A 16,442-nucleotide genomic window follows, 5' to 3' on the forward strand; every position below is an offset into this window, starting at 1 on the left:
AGTGAGAGGTGGGCCCATTGGCGCCTTTGGTGTTATGGGATCAGATGGCTTGCCCTCACCTGAGAGCCGAGGTGTCCTTCCTCCTTGGGGTCCCTGCCAGCCCCTTGAGCACCCAGGCTGGAAGGCTAGGCGCTACCTCATCTCCTCTCTTCTCTTCTTTACCCCACAGCCCCTTCTCCCCTCATCTAGTCACTAACTCCTCTAGACTTGAGGACCTGCATGGCTCTCGGATTGCCCCCCGCCTTCCTGTTTCGGTCCATGCTCTTCTTGTGCAGGCAAACCCTGTAATTCAGGACCTGTGAAATAATCCGCTGGTCTCTCCCCTTGCAACAGAGGATCCTACAGAGCCCATGCCGAGCTCTGTCCTTCACACTTTGTCACTGCACCGACCTCAACTGCAAGCTCTCAAACCGCTTAGGGGCCGGAGCTGGTGTTTTGGTGGAAAACCGTGGAGCACCAGTGCACTTGATCCAATCACGTGAACCAGCTCTACTGGTATTAATGGAAACACGATTCAATCATAACACGTGGCGGTGGTGCAGGGTATCAACGGCAGATATGTGTCCTTTAGAACCTGTGCTGTGGCAGCAGGCATGACTTGCTTGTCTGGTGTCGCCCAATAGTGGAAGGCTTAGAGGGAATCTGTTCTCTTGTTCACTGTTGCTTACAAACAGATAAGGGGAAACTTGTTTCAAGGGTTGGAGAAATATTAGGGGGGGAAAGTGTTTTTCAATTTGAAAAAGCCATCCAGGAAATTTTTCTGCACATTGAGGAAAGTGCCCTGATTTTATTTGTGCAAAGAAAGCCCACAGAGTATTTCGGTATTCCAAGGAAGCAGGGATCCACAACTGTTTGCTGTAAGAGTCAGAGAGTAAACGTTTGAGGCTTTGCAGGCCAGATGGTGTGTTTAACTGCTCAGTTCCACCGTGGCTGCATGAAAGCAGCCCCACCAGTATACATGAATGAGTGCATGTGGCCATGTGCCAGTGGACACTGAAACTTCAACTTCATATAATTTTTTTCCTGTGCCGCAACATATTTTTATTTTGATTTTTTAAAGCCATTTATAGAACACTAAAAACCATTCTTAGCTCTTAGGCCATATCAAAACAGGTAGAAGGCTGGGCTGGATTTAGTCCTAGAGCCATAGTTTGTGGAGGCCCCGCCCTATAATGGAGTCCAGGGGCCCTGCCTGGCATCCAAAGCCTTCCCCCTCCATCTTTCACTGAACACAAGGTTTTCGAGGTTCGCCCACATTGTAGCATGGATCAGAACTTCCTTCCGTTTTATGCCTGAACGGTTACTTTCTTTTGGCAGTAAAAAAGGAATCGTATTATGTCTACTTTTCTGTAGCCTGCTCACTTCACAAAGTATTTGATCTAATCTTTCCTAAATGGTGTTTGTGTTTCTACTTCATTTTTTTTCTACATTGCTGCCCAAGATCCTATTGCACAGATGTGCCCAAAGTTATTGAATTTGCTACTTATTGAGGGGCATTTTGGTTATACTTTTTCACTTTTACTGATGATGATGCAGTGAATACCCTGTCCAGACATTTTTGTATGCAAGTGTGAGAACATTTGCAAATTCCCAGCAGGGGACTTGCCAGGGCTAGGGGCCTTCCTTGCTTTGGTGGCATTCTCTGTCACTTGTGTACATGCTCCGTTCCTGCAGTGAAGGTGACTTTCCACCCTTGTCCTTTCCTGAAACTGCACCACCTCCAGCATCACTGCTCGGGCCACCAGCTCCTGCTTCCAGTAGCACCATGAGCTCTGTTACGGCACGCATGCCATTTACTCTTCATTCTTGGCTCCCTTCCTTGGCTCGTAATCCAACATAGATTTGTTTTTACCTCCTGAACATTTTAGAATAGCGGGCTACAGACCCTCTGACGATCTGGCAAAAGTTTGTCCTCTTCCCCAAGAAAAAGCATGCTGAAAATCTCCATCACATCCTGCCTGCACTTTAGGAGGTTCTCATACTCCTTGAAATCTGCCCATAGACCAGTCCCTACCCTAAGACCTTGTCCCTGTCCATCTTCCTTGGCCCAGCTTGCAGCCCACGTGACTGACCCAGCTATTGGTTCCGACTGACCCAGCTATTGGTCCCTGTCAGGAGGCCCAGCTGCTGGGCGGGTCGTGCTGCTGCAACTTCATGACCCGTTGCCTTTCATGCTGTGCTGGCTCTCACTTGGCAACAGTGTGTTCCCACCCTTTTGCCCTTCCACCAGACAGGTCTAGACAGGTGGTTCTAGACTCTTAGCTGCCTGTGCACAGCACCTAGAACTCATGCGGCTTCTTTCCTAGTTGCCAGGCACCCTGCCAGGCCGTCCTTGGACCAGCTTTACTTGGAACCCTGCTGCATACATCTGCTTTCTCCTACTCAGGCCAGGAATGAGTTGTGCAGGTTCTAGGTGCCATTCCAGAGCCTCTTTCCTTCTCTTGTGGTCACCTCCTGAATATAGTGTACATTCTTCCTCTTAAAACTCCACCCAAATGAGTCAAAGCCAGAATTCCTTTGACTTAATCCTGGATAAAGTTATTAATTCTTCCTCTGAACTTGTCCCCAGTTTTATGTTCAGTGGATCATATTTTTCTTTTAACATCCTTTAAGTTTTCTGAGATAGTCACCTAAACTGGTTCCCCTCTTTTCATGTTCATAACTGTAGCATCTCTTAGAAACTGCCTTGGGCCATTGCTCTCTGGTGGTAATGTTTGCTTACGGCCTTCCCCAGGAGCTGAGATGTAGTCTAATTTCCAGTTCTGAGTGTGAAATATCTACCTTTTTGTGTCACAAGGACACCCCTTAATTTTTCTATTTATGAGACAAGACTCATAAAATGTTTTGATACCTTAAGTTCAGCATTTCTAAAACAGACTTCTTCACACCTTTTTCCCTACCTGTCACTGAACATTTTCAAAAGGAAAGAAAGCCTCTTAGGGTTTATATAAAAGGGGTATTTTTATTTAATGAACAAAATTTATTTCTGAAAAGTTTTCAAAGAAGTTTGTCCTTGTAAATCCTCATACCTAACTTTCTCAGCATCATGAGTAATAATGGATCTCACTTCCTCCATGGTAAAGAAGAGAGGAACAATTTTTAGTGCTTGTATCATCAGTTTTTCTTCTTGACCTGGTATGTCATCTTGTTAAAAACAAAACAAAACTTTTTTATTGAGAGAAGACTCAAGTAACATAAAATTCACCATTTTAATGATTTTAGCATACACAATTCAGTGGCTTTTAGTATATTCACAATATTATGCAGCCATCACCAATCTAATTCTAGCACATTCTGTCGCCTCAAAAAGTAACCCCATATTCATCAGCAGTCACTCCTCCTTCCCCTGACTCCTGCCAACCACTAATCTACTCTCTGTCTCTCTGGATTTGCCTATTTGAGACATTTCATATAAAAGAAAGGATATCTTAAGTGCCCTTTTGTGCCTGGCTTCTTTCACTGAGCATCATGTTGTCGGGGTCCATCCATAGTGTCGTGTGTCAGCCCTTCATTCCTTTTAACCGATGAAAAACATTCCATTGTACACATAAACCACATTTTGTTCCTCCATTCCTCACTTGATGGAGACCTGAGTTGTTTCCACTTTTTGGAGATTGGAATCATTCACTTGCAAGTTTTTGCATGGACTTAGGTTTTGATTTCTCTTGGGAACATTCCCAAAGAGTGGAATTGTTGGTTCATATGGGGACTTTATGTTTAACTTTTTGAGGGACTTCCAGACTGTTTTCCACAGTGGCTGTACCCATGTTACATCCCACCAGCAATGTATGAGGGTCCTGATTTCACCACGTCCTTGCCAACACATTATTATCTTTTTTTATCCTAGCCATCCTATTGGATGAGAAGTGGTATCTCACTGTGGTTTTGATTTGCATTTCCCTGATGGCTAATGATGTTGAGCATCTTGTCCTGTGCTTATTGACCATCTGTATATCTTTTCTGGAGAAACATCTATTCAGATGTGTCATCTTTTCTAATGTTCTTGAATCTACAAGTTTCTCTTGGTACCTCTGTGAAATGTCCAAAGACCCTGAGTCACAAATGTTCACAGCACATGTGAGGGCTGCCTGAAAGTTGGAGGCCAGAATCAAAAACACGTGTGTGTGGGTCGTCTTCTGTTCCACATGGCATTGCTGCAGTTACCACCAGCGGCACGCCTTTTTCAGAAGCTGCTGGAAGTCCTGCCTCCTCTTCCTTTAGGAAGCAGACAGGATCAGAATGCTGGCTTTCTCCCTCAGTGTGCTTTGAGCATCCAGATGTTGAAATTTCTATAATGTTAGTTGTGCTTCCTGGGTTATTTGATGCCTGTCCATTTATTTCTCTGGACATATTTTGGGCTCTTTTTCAGAGAAATGAGTCCAAACGTTCCAGACTAATACAAGGCTGGCAAACTAGTCCATGGGACCATATCCTCCCACTACCTCGTTTTGTATGCCCATGAGCCAAGACTTTTTTTAAAAATATTTTTAATGGCTAAAAAAAAAATGAAAAGAAAGACATTTCATGGAACATGAAATTATAAGAAATCTACATTTCGGAGTTCATAAATGAAGTTTTATTGGCATACAGCCAATGTTGTCTGTGGCTAATTTTGTACTCAAAAGCAGAGTCCACTCATCTGAACAGATACCGTCTGCCCTGCAGAGCCGGAAATATTTACTATTTGGCTAACCCCTGGTCTAACTCATGGTCCTTGGTTATATTTGATTAGCACTCAGTATAACCTCAAGTGTATATGAATATAATGCTGACCTTGAGGTTTCTAAAACCCCTTAGAATCTTCAGGGCCTTTAACGTAACATCATTTTTTGCTTCTTTTAGAAGAGGAGAAGAATGATACAATCTTCTTCTGTTTGTTGTAATTAAAGGAGGGCCTTCATCTGGTCACATCCATCTTGCATCCTGGATTTTCTTTTCCTCTTTTTCCCTAGGAGACTGTGCCACATTTTTGTCCCCGGCAGAGGACTTTGAGGTGCCTGGACAGCCTGGGTTAGGTTCAGACCCACTGTCGGGGCGTATCCGTAGCCAGTAGTCAGGGAGCCCAGGTCTCTTCACTCCCATCTCCAGTTACATGAAAGGTGGTTCTGGGTGGCTGTCCCTTGGGCAGTGCCACTTCCTCTTAGCCATTCAGGCCAACTCTGGTACCTGGGGTATAAGTCAGGACACCTGTAAGTGGTTTCTGAAATTAATCACTGCTACAGATGACAGTGCAAGTAAGATAGGCGCCTGGGGGAGAAATTCCCCACGTGGGAAGAAGGATCTCATCTCAGAACATGCTGCAGCTGAACATATAAGAAGTAAAAATGGGTAGCTGCTAAATAGTGTTTGGATATCAAAAAAAGCAAAGTATTCCATCACTCCAGCCCTATCTCACAGAGCTAAACTCCTACCAATTCTAGATGACTTCTGAATTGTTTGTCAGGGCTGAGTATTTTAGAGCTGAGACGTTGCTAGGAATCGCTGCTGGAACCCAGAGAGGAAATAGAGCTGGTTCCGGGGTGATCTGGGGGTCAGAAAATATGTGACCACTTGCCTTGGTCTCCTTCTCTTGGGGCCAGTCATGTTGGCCACCAAAGATAGCAGCTAGACTCCTTTCCTGGCTTGGGTTCGGGTGGATGCTAGGATAAGCTGCCGCTTTCCTTAGCTGTTTTATTCTTTCTAGCAGATGTTTCTCTCTTCAGTTTCCTCAAATCTTCTGTCTTCCTGGGCTTGGTGGCCTGGGGGTTAATTACCACGGTGACCTTGGGGCTAATTGCTGCTAAGGCAACAGTTGACAGCATAGTCAATCATCAGAGTGACCCGTGCCTGGGCTTTTTGGATTCCTAGATATGGAAAGAAGAAGAGCCACCTTCCACATGTTGCTCCCCGTGAACGATGGGGGCATGCGCCTTCTGCCACTCCTGTCGTCCCATGGCCCTCAGCAGGGAAGCATCATGACTTGGTTGCTTTCCTCTAAAGGCTGCAGACTACCTGGTTTCTACAGCAAGGGTTGTCCAGACCAGCGTTCCCATGTTTGTGAACCTCAGCTAAAAAGACACACAAACACACAGTGGCCCATCACCACAGACACACACACAGTGACCTGTCACCACAGTCCAGTGGTTCCCAACCTTTCTTGAGTCCAGACCACTTTCAAAATCTGCCGAAAGTTGGAAATTTCTCCCCAGAAGAACAGGCGTCCACACGCATCTGTACTTTTTTCATAGTTACAGGTTCATGCAGTCCTGCACCCTGGGGAATCCCCAGATCTAATTTGGGGGTCCTGTGTGGCCAATTGAATGAGCATATTGCACAGTTTAAACCACTTTGCTGAGCATTCTCTATGTTTTTAGAAATAAGAAGGGGCAGAGGTTGAGTAAAAATCAAATACTTATGGAATAAATAGAAAAGGCCTGGGGTTATCATATAACATTGCATCTCTGTACTGGTTGGGTCAGCCTTGGACAAACCCCTGTTATTGAACATAATAGTAAGGAAGTGTGCCATTTATTTAAAAGAGGAATACATAGAACGCATTCATCACCATGGAAGAGGAAAAGTGGAAACTCATCTCACTCATGTCTGCTTCGGTAACAGATTCACTTTTAAAGTGCCCTTTTTGTACTGGAGACCCGGGTTCGATTCCTGGTGCCTGCCCATGCAAAAACAAACAAACAAACAAAAAAAAGTGCCCTTTCTGGCAAGATTCGATTACCTAATTTTTGAGTCATGACACTGTAAATTGCCAGGAGAAATAAACACTGAATTAATGAGCATGCTGATGTTTGTGTGTTATGATGATTTAAATTTGGAGAACCATCACTTACTTGCATGTTAACTGAACACTTATTTGGTTGCACCCTCACTTAATGGGTTTACTGTTACTTGGCTTCTTTCTAAAATGATATTGTTCCAACCCAGCTACCATATGTGGGTCATGGAAACAATTATTATTCAAAGTGTTTAAATAGTAAATGCTACAGTAGCTTCCTCCCTGCTTTTTATGCCGTTTTTCCTGTTCTCCACTCTTTCTCTCAGTAGACTTTTACAAAGATAACTTGCATCGTATTATGCTCCTGGTTAAACACTCCAGGGAGTTCTGCTGTCCTGCTTTGCAATGGGGAGCAACCTGGCACCCCATTTGTTGTCTGAATCCCCAGCCCGGGGAGGCCAGCGTCCCGGAGCTGCTCCCAGCTGATTGGCTCACTTTGGGTCCTCAGCCTAGCACTTGGTGGATTCACTTTCCCTCCCCTTTTGTGTCCTTTCTTTCACTTATTTACTTTTTAAATTTGCATTCAGTCGTGCTCACTTTCTTTGGTGTCCAGGTCCATGAGCTTTACCAGCTGTGTAGGTGCCCATTATACTGCCACCACAGAGGGAGACTGGGCAACTCCTGTACCCCAGAGAATTCCCTCCCATGGCCCCTGCTAGGCAGACCCTCCCCTCCCCTTCACTCCTGGCAACCGCTGTCTGCAGCCTGTCCCCAGAGCTTTGCCTTTTCCAGAATGCCATTCAATGGAAGCTTCCAGTTTGTAGTGTCTGAGACTGGCTCCTTCCACCCGCACAGACACCTCTGAGATGTGTCTGTACTGTGCATACATTGGTAGCTTGTTTCTTTTTGTTGCTGAATATTGCTCCACCAGATCGGAGGACCCCGGCGTGTTTATCTGGTACATTTTCTGTTCCTGCTTAATGTTGAATTAATACTAAAGCCTCTAGTTTTGTAGAAAAACTGAGTTGAATAATTTTCCTTTTCCGGGATGGAAGTCGTTCCGTAAAGACAATTGGCTAATTTAGAAGAACTGAAGTGCCTTGGAATCCTTGCAAATTTTTTGTAGCTTTGAAAATGGTATAAAACTCTATATAAGTTTGTCCTGATAAAGGATCACCTTTTCCAGAAGTAAGTTAAGAAATGAAACTGTCTCTTTCATCTTTCTGCCCCCTCTCCCTTCCCATGAGGTCAGCACTATTAATTTGATTTGCCTCCTTCTAGACCATGGTATGAGTTTACCTGTGTCCTAGTGTATTTAGCCACTTTCTCTTTTTTTTGCATAAATTCATTCTACAGATATTAAAGACTCTGCCATGTACCAGGCACTGTTTGTCTTGGAGACCTTTCCATTGTCAGTACGTATAAATGTGCCTCATTCTTTTTAATGGTGGCATATGATTACAACAAGGATGTACCGTAATTTATTGAGGATGCACTATCGATGGGCATTTAACTTATTTCCAGTTCCTTTGTGTGACTTCCATACTTTTTTTTAAATGACTTTATTGAGATACATTCCCCAGACCATAAAAGTCATGCATTCAAAGTGTGTAGTTCAGTGGGTTTTCCTATATTCACAGAGTCTTGCAGCTATCACCGCTAACTAACTTCAGAACATTTTTATCATCTCCAAAAGAAACCCCATGCCCATTAGCTGTCACATTCCCCTCCCCTGAAGCCCTAGGCAACCACTAATCCACTTCCTGTCTCTATGACTTTGCCTATTCTGGACCTTTCATATAAAAGTAGTCGTATAATATGTGACCTTTGGGGTCTGGCTTCTTCTACTCAGCAGAATATTTTCAAGGTTCATCCATGTTGTAGTACATATCAGGACTTCATTCTCTTTAATGGCTGAATCATATTCCATTGTGTGAACAGACAGTGTTGTATTGACCCCTCACTGGCTGTGAGGGGCTGCCCTTCCTTCAGTCACCATCCCATTGAGTGGGTGGATGGATGTTGGGGATGTTGCCACTGTCCAGCTACTGTGAATAATGCTGCAGTGAGCATGTGTGTACAAGTTTTTGTGTGACCATATTCCTTTATGCATACATGTTTATCTCTAGGATAAATTCTGAGGTGGGGAGATGTAGACACTGCTTCTGGCTAGCTCTCCATCCTCTGACTTTGTAGTTCTGGCATATCCTAAGTCTTAAGAGATGCTAGAAGCATGGGGACCCATGATGGCCCATCCTGGCTACAGCTCCCTTTGTTTCCCCAAGCACTAAGGAGACATTCTCGGTGCCTGGAGCAAGACTAGAATGAGCAATGAGCAGTGCGTGTTGCCTCCTCCCTCCTTTCCATCCTCACTCTTCCCTGTCTCATTGGGAGCCCCGTTGCTGCAGAAGCAGACCCTGCTCTTAGGCGGGGAGGAGGGAGGAGGGAGTGGCAGGGCCTCACACCCCCCTTCCCCAGCCTCCCTTGCTCTCGGCCTCCTGTTCACCCCACGCACTTGTGGAGAAAGCCACAGGTGCCATTGCCTTTTATGAATTAGCGCTGGTGGAGCAATTGGCCAAGCCCCAACTTATTCACGCAACTCCCAGAAACTTGTGGTAAACAAGAGAAAGCAAAAGCCTTGGGAAGAGTGAAAGAAGCTCACAGGTGTGCTCTCTGTCTTCCCTGGAAGGACGACACCAGGCAGTCTGCATCGTTGCCATGTGCCAAAGATTTCAGAGTCATGCCGCGCATGGCGGGAGGACTTCACTGTACCCACTCTGTTGTCCCAGAAGGACTGGACTTTGCAGAAGGGTGCCGATGACAAAACATTGTTTCTCTAACACCCGTGCTAGGGTTCAGAATGAATGAGTCTTCAGAGTTGGATGGACGGGGCGCCAGGGGTTGGAGAGTGCATACAGCCCCAGGCACTCCCTGGAGAACTCAGCTAGAAGAGTTGTTTTTGAAATCCCAAATTGCTGATTGCAGAATGACTTTTAGGGTTTCAGATGTTTAAAAAGGCAACAATATGCAGTTATCTTGTAGCAAGTCATAGCAGTTGCCATAATTGGCATTTATTATGCATTTTCTGTGTGCGGGGCTGGCCACTAAACCCCACGCTTTGTCGGCTCCACTTCTTTGACTACAGTGACCCTCTGAGGCAGAGAGAATTTATTTTCTACATTTTATGGATGACAGAATGGAAGCTTGGAAACATTAAGCCACTGGCTGGATAATGTGGGATCCAGGATTCCAACCCGGCACCCCCTCTTGGCCTTGTGGCCCTGTGTGTTGGCCTCACCTATTTGCTTAGCCCTCAGGGCCAATGGGCTCCAGGTTTTCACCCTCCCTAACTTGCTGCCCCTGCTCTGTCTCTCTGACCAGATCCTCCTTCTCTTTATGACCTTTGACCTTAGGGAGCCCCCAGGCTTAGTGCAGTATCTCTTCTCCTCTCTGTTCTGTCTATACCCACTCTGCTCTGATCTGGCCAAGTCCTGAGACTTCAAATGCCACTTGCCACTGCCAATTTGTATCTCTGGCCTGGCTCGCACCCCTCAGTTCCAGACCCATGCCTCTGAATGTCTGCTGACATCTCCCCTTGCATGTCTGAGGGGCAGCTCAGGCTTCTCGTGCCCAAGACCGGACTCCTGCTTCCTCCCTGGGCCTCCCTCCTGTGGGGTAGCTCCATCCTTCCAGGGGCTGGGACCTAAAACCTTGAGTCAACCTGACACTTCTCCCTCTCCCAGTCCACTTCCAGGCCCTCAGCAAACTCTGCTGGCTCTGTCTTTGAAGTGTGTGTCCCAAACCTGGCCCCTTCTAACACCTGGGCTGTCATCCCCTCTGGCCTGGCTATCCAGCGAGCTCTTTTCTTCACTTAGTGGATACTTCTGGATACTTCTGAACCCTACCCAGACTGTGTCCCTCTGCTCCAACCTAGAGGTTTCCAACTGTGAGAATCTGGCCCTCATGGTGACCTCCCACCTCTTCCTTCCCACAGTCTACCCTCCCTGGCAGAGCCCCTGAATTGGCCTGGAAGTCACTTCCCTTAGTACCTGTTCCATACCTCCATTCTTGAGTCATCTTGTCACCCACTCCCTGTGCTGTATCTCCTGACCCCTGCTCCTTATTCAGGTTCGGCTTTCTTCATAGCATGTGTCCTTATCCCATATTGCATCCTCGGAGTTTTCTGTCTACCCCTGGAGGGTTAGCCCCATGTGGCCAGGGCCTAGATCTGTTTTGTTCCCTGCTGTGTCAACATGGATTAGCGCCAGGCACGTGGGAGGTGCTCAGACTGTATTTTTGAGTGAATGACTGATTTACTGGGCACACAGGCTCTAGGATAGTACACCAGGCATCCTACAAAGGAACCCAGACAGGGCCCCTGCCCTTATGAAACTTTGCAGATTGTAGGGGAAAGACTACATGGGTGTATCAAGAGAAAGAAGCAAAGGTCCTGAGTGTGCTTTGGGGTTGAGGAAGGCACTCAGTTGGGGTGAGAGGGAGGATCTATCAAGAAAGAAAGCTGCAGGAAGGACACTGCTGCCACCTCGTCCTCCACCCCAGGTCCCCAGGCTCTCCTTAGGGCTGGGCATCCCTTCTGCCATGGGTGTATCCTAAGCCCCAGCCCAGACCGAATCCTGGCTCTCCATGTCTGTCTCTGAGTCATTGGCCGTGAGGGACTGCCCTTCAGTCACCATCCCATTGAGTGGTGAACTGCCAGTGCCACCTCACGTGGGTAGAGCAGGCACTGCGCGGATCTGCAGCCATTTGCAGAACTGAGACCCTGCTGTCCAGAGCAGCCCTATCGAAGGGTCACCAAGGATTCTACCTGTGCCAGCAATGGTCACTGCTGCATTGGTGAAAGGCGCGCTTTCCATTTGCTAGAGAGAGAAGACTCCAGGCTACTTTGTGCTAGTGTATGATATCCCAGCAGATGCATTCCCAGTCGACAGGGGCTGAGTAAACAGCCAGGTTAACTGTCTGTGGCTCCCAAGGAGGATAGTTGGCCTGAACTAGGGAGACTGGCCATCCACATTTCATCTGATCCTAAGAAAGAAGTTTTCATCTTAGAAGAGAGAACTCGATTTATACTTCATTCCAGCCCGTAGACAACTGCAACGGCCTTTTATCAGTTCACACTTACTTTTTTCCTTATTCAAATAGGTTCAAATCTTTCAAATACTTTTATTTTTAAAAATTATGCTGAAATAGCAGTAAGTGCTCTTTAAGTGTAAGGATGGCTAAGACGGCCCAGCAGTCAAATAGTTACATTACCCACCAAGACTTTTAGAAGCAAGGGAGACGGAAAAAATACTGAAACATGGAGATTGGTTTCAAAAGCGACTGCGTGTCCAGATTGACATTTTGAATGGAAGGGAAGGGGTCGACTAGGGAGGGAAGGTGGCAGGTCCCACTCCATAATCCCAAACTTAACATTTCTCTTTCTACCTACTTAGGACATTTCATTCCATTTTTTTTCCAAAATTATCTTGCTCTGCTTTGGGAACTGACTTAATACAGAGCTGGGAATGCAGACACCCAAAACAGAACAAGTGAAGGTTGTCCTTTCCTGTCCTGGCGCACCATCTGAAGTCATATCCAGCCCACACTGGTAGAAAGTTTGGCCGAGAAGAGAGAACTCATTTCAGACCTTGATGTAATCAAAAGGCCACTTAAACTATTTTTAAAAGGTTTTCCGGTACCTTTTTAAATTTTTAAAATAACATTTTTTCAAAGCCTTTGATTGGATAGCCTTTCCAAAACAGAATAGATTTTAGCGTATCTTCTTGGAATTAATTAGGATTAATTAGTATAAGAATCTAAAATGCCTCCAAGGTTTCCCTCTGTTGGTTTAATGAGAATGATGAGTTTAAAAAGCCTGTTTGCTCCTTTTTGTCAGAACACACTGAGGTTTTGCTTTGAGCTTGAAATTTTCATGTTGTTCTCTTTGGATTTGAACATCAGGAACTGAGATGAGGAGGGGAGAGGAGAAATAGAATAAATGCTTCTAATTTTGCCTTTTGTTACTTCAGTTCCATTTCTTCAGAGATCCCTGGGCCTTGCTGAGGGGACTCTGTCCAGATTTTTATGTACTGGGCCCCTCAGAGACTGATGACCACTTAAAAGAAACAGAAACTTCTTTCCTTCCCCAAGGCAGGGAGAACTCCAGTCCTACTGGGCGCTCAGTTACCTGGAAAGTGAGGAGTCTGCTTTTGAAACTCACAGCAAGATTTCCTGGCCTCGCTCGTTTGTCTTGCATTGAATTCCTTGGTAATCTCACATAGTTCTAACATGACTTAGCAAGAAATGCACTCATATTTTTCTCTGTCTTAAAGTTGCATGTTTTACACATTGCTGTGGAAAGCAAAATAGGTAGGTGTATTAAAGCCTGTTTCTAGTACTAGTTAAACATAAAGATCAGACATTTTGGTGGGTTTGAAAAGAGATGTGTAGTAACCAGTAAGAAAGCAGTCAAAAAACCAAAGCCTATGTGTGGACATAAACGTGAAGGATAGGGCTTCTGCCTGGCTTTGGGGGGAGGGGCACTATTGTGTTTTGGGGAAGAGAGGAAGAGAAGGGGAGCTATTGGTCATTTTGGCTGCTGGCCATCTGGGAGCTCATTCCCAGCTGCAGCAGAACCCTCTAGGCATAGGGTCTGCCGGTGACCTCCATGCAGCGAGGTCTGTGGGTTGCCCAGGTCCTGCCCCATAGCTCTGGCTGGCAGGGCCTCTCCAGGAATAGACTTGGGAGAGCCCTGGAATCATAAGACAGGAATTCCATGGTTAAGGAATGGAATTGGGAGCTGTGGGTTCCCTGAAGGTTCTGAGCAACCCGTCTCTGATTCAGTCACATTCGTGCCAGTCCTCTGCTTTCTCTTTGTTCCAAGGGTGCATGTCCTTGTGCTAGCTCTGGCCAAGCCTCCTCTCTTCAACAGACTTCTCCCTCCATCCCATCTACACCAGATATACTCCACTAGCTATTTCCCCCCTCTCTCCCTCCTGCATTGGTTCCCTCCCATCCAAGTACAAACCTGCTTTTTCTTCTATTCTCAGAAACCCTCTTTCTGCCTCTTTCTGCTCCTTTCTGCTACCACCCATTCCTCTCCCTTCCTTCAACAAGGATTCTTCAAAAGAGCTGCCCATTCTTGCGGTCTCCAGTTCCTCTCCTCTTGGTCTCGTGAACCCACAACAGTCTCTGTGACTTTTGCCCCAACCCTTCCCCTGGAGCTGCTCCTGTTATGCTCACTGGTGACCTCTACTTCACCAGATTGAGCACTTCTCAGCCCAAAGTTCCCTCAGTTCTCAGGACCCCACTCACTCTTGGTCCTTCTCATATTTTTTTGGCCTCCTCTTTTCAACCTCCTTTGCTGAATTTCCTCCTCTTAAGGACCTCTAAATGATGGCGAGCCCCAGAGCTCAGCCCCGGCCCTCTTTCCTCCATATTCATTCTCTTGGTGAGCTTAGCCAGTCTCATGACTTTAAATATGTCGTCTATACCCTGATCTATATCCAGCCCATGTCGTCTGTACACTGATGGTTCCAGCTCATGTCATGTCTACACTGATGGCTCTAGCCCACCCCTTAGCCCCAGACTCACATATCCACCTGCTTTCTCAGCTTACCAAGTTGGGGATTTAAGAGCCTCTCACACCTCACACTTTCAGAACTCAATTCCTGAGTGTTCCAGAGGACTTCTTCTCCTGCAATTTTCCTGATCTCATCCTTTTAGTTGCCAAAAAATTTGGAGGCTCCCTTGACTCTTCTCTTTCTTTCACACTCCACATCCAACCCATGAGAAATCCTGTTGGCTCCAATTTCGATGTTTATCTAGAATTCAACTGCTTCGCTATCACCCTAGCCAGGCCGCCATCTCTCGCCTGGGTTAGCCTCTTAACCACTCTCTCTGTTCCCACTCTCTTCCTTCTTTGTCTGTTCTCAACAGACAGCCAAAGGGACCTGGTTAAAACAGGTCAGATGAGGTCAATCCTGGGCTCAAATCCTCTAATCACTTCCATTTCACTCCGGGCAAAAGCCAAAGTCGTCAATGGCCTGCGTGGTCTTCTTTCCTCCTTCTTGCCCCCTAGTCCAGTGCGCCATTTGCACTCACTGTTCCCTCCATCCTGGGCACTCTTCCCCAGCCATCTGCCTGGCTCTAACCCTCCCTTTCCTCACTGAGGCCTTTGACAACCCTTTAAAATTGCGAGACCACCCGATCCCGGCTGACATCCCCTCGCTCCACCTCATTTTCCTCCTTGGCACTAATCACCACCTGGCATATTTTTCTTACCTATTCTCTTTATTTTTGTATCCCACAAACCCCCTACATACCAGAGTACAAGCTCCAGGAGGGAAGGGGATTTTCTCTGGTTTGATTACTGGACAACACCTGGTAGGCATTCAGAAACTATTTGTTGATTGAAATTAGTGAAGAAGGCCACTAAGATCCCTATCTTAATCCTCCTTTGGATATGGGGTTTGGGTTCTCACAGCTGGTGGCAGAGCCCCCTTTGATGGAGAGGGGGCAGAATATGGGGGTGCCCCCAAGCAGTACCCAGACAGAGCCCTCCAGGTTGCCTCTGCTGCAGTGGTTTGATCTCCTGGACTCAAGATGGTTGTGGTCACTTCTCCCTATTGCCACTTAGCTGTGGATTAACTGATTTCAAATTCCCTGCTCCCTGGAGCCTCGTGTCTAGTTCTAACAGCATGGAACCAGCCTTTCCTTCTTCTCAGGTGAACACGAACTCTTTCCTGTTTATTCTAGGGGCAACTTCTGGGTGATATCTTTTTTTTTTTTAATTGTAAAAATTTAACATACAAACATTCCATACATGGTATACAATCAATGGTTCACAATAACTGTGTATTCACGGGTGATATCTTAAGAAAACACAGTTTCAGGGTCTCCACCACAAGGTTGGGGACTAACCTCAGCCAAGAGCTGCAGGTCATGCTCAGTGCACAAACCTACTCGCATTGTGTGTTTTTATCATGTGAACTCTTGAGCCATTTGTACCGGAGTCATGTGCTTCCCTTTCTGTCAAAATGTTTGTAAATCTTGGGCCACACTTCCTTAAGTAAAACCATTGTTTTTAGAGGCTCCCCTTGCAAATGGCAGGTTGTCCCTTTGCCCCCTAGTTCCAAAAACAGTGTGTCCATGTGTGGTCAAGAAAGCTGCTCCCCGCCATCTGGAGGTGCATGATGGAAATTGGTCCCCTCTCAGAAGGCTCTTCCTCACCATAAGGAACGCAGATCAGGGGCCAGGATTCCAAATATTCCCCCAAGTTCTTCTGGCACACTCAAAGGAGGCATTTCTAATGCTGAGTCAGTGATTCCATTTGCATCTATTTCCTCTGTACCTGCTTTAAGAGAGATTTTTAATCTGGTGCCTGCTCCTCTGTTGTTACATTTTTTTAAGTAAATTAATCCCCGATTAGTTTTAGTTTGTCTCGTCACTGCCCAGAAAAAACTTTGTATGGTCACGAACTACCCCACGTTGTTTCATGAAAAGTAAATTCTTCCCTCCTGGAGAAAAAGGCATTTTCTCCTCTCAACTCTGGGACGGAGTGAAGAAGTCTCTCCTATGATGCCCTGCTTACCACACGGTGAGAGTTGGTCCTTTTCGGGTTTTGTTATTTCAGAACAAATATGGTAAACTGTTTTCCCCTGGTTACTATAGAGAAGAGATTATTTGCCTTTCTCTTAGAGCTTCTGAAAATAATAGATTACATATTTGG

At 46.0% G+C, this 16,442-nt stretch overlaps 1 protein-coding gene and 1 long non-coding RNA gene across 4 annotated transcripts in view; one reads left to right on the forward strand and one right to left on the reverse strand.

The window, feature by feature from the left end:
• Positions 1–16,442, forward strand: part of RFX2 (regulatory factor X2) — a 101,537-nt gene that overhangs the window by 12,356 nt on the left and 72,739 nt on the right. The gene's annotated exons all lie outside the window — the stretch shown is intronic.
• The window catches only part of LOC143650335 (uncharacterized), a 34,455-nt gene that overhangs the window by 7,938 nt on the left and 10,075 nt on the right, over positions 1–16,442 (reverse strand). Inside the window, exon 3 of one of the 2 annotated variants that reach the window (XR_013159531.1) lies at positions 15,216–16,067. The exons of the other annotated variant lie outside the window; for it this stretch is intronic. This is a non-coding gene — a long non-coding RNA (uncharacterized LOC143650335). Of the gene's footprint in view, positions 1–15,215; positions 16,068–16,442 lie in introns of those variants that run through there. 2 annotated transcript variants of the gene reach the window in all.

The sequence above is a fragment of the Tamandua tetradactyla genome, chromosome 11, assembly GCF_023851605.1.
Source record: "Tamandua tetradactyla isolate mTamTet1 chromosome 11, mTamTet1.pri, whole genome shotgun sequence".
NCBI lineage: Eukaryota > Metazoa > Chordata > Mammalia > Pilosa > Myrmecophagidae > Tamandua > Tamandua tetradactyla.